At 49.8% G+C, this 289-nt stretch overlaps 1 protein-coding gene across 1 annotated transcript in view; it reads right to left on the reverse strand.

Annotated features, from left to right (window-relative positions):
- LOC116686209 (abl interactor 2) overlaps window positions 1-289 on the reverse strand; it is a 110794-nt gene that overhangs the window by 31720 nt on the left and 78785 nt on the right. The window lies entirely within an intron of this gene.

Genomic DNA, 289 nt, shown 5'->3' on the forward strand with positions numbered 1-289 from the left:
TGCAATTGCAATATCTCTGCCACAGTAAATTCTATCAAAACCAAACCAGTAATGATTGTTTTGCCTACTGCCCGGAGGCTCTCTGCCAAATTTGGTAAAGACAGGCCCTAAGGGGGCGCTCTAATCAACATAGAACATTTCCCTGGTTCGCTGGGGACGACTGGCACGGGGAGCCTTGGACCCCAATGAAACTGCGTGCAGTTCTAGTTATTCTTCTCCGCATAAAACTGGTGCTGCAGCCCAAACCGTACATGGTGGCGACGCGCCATTTTCAGGACTGGTCCAAAAC

Source organism: Etheostoma spectabile, unplaced genomic scaffold, assembly GCF_008692095.1.
Source record: "Etheostoma spectabile isolate EspeVRDwgs_2016 unplaced genomic scaffold, UIUC_Espe_1.0 scaffold333, whole genome shotgun sequence".
Classification (NCBI taxonomy): domain Eukaryota; kingdom Metazoa; phylum Chordata; class Actinopteri; order Perciformes; family Percidae; genus Etheostoma; species Etheostoma spectabile.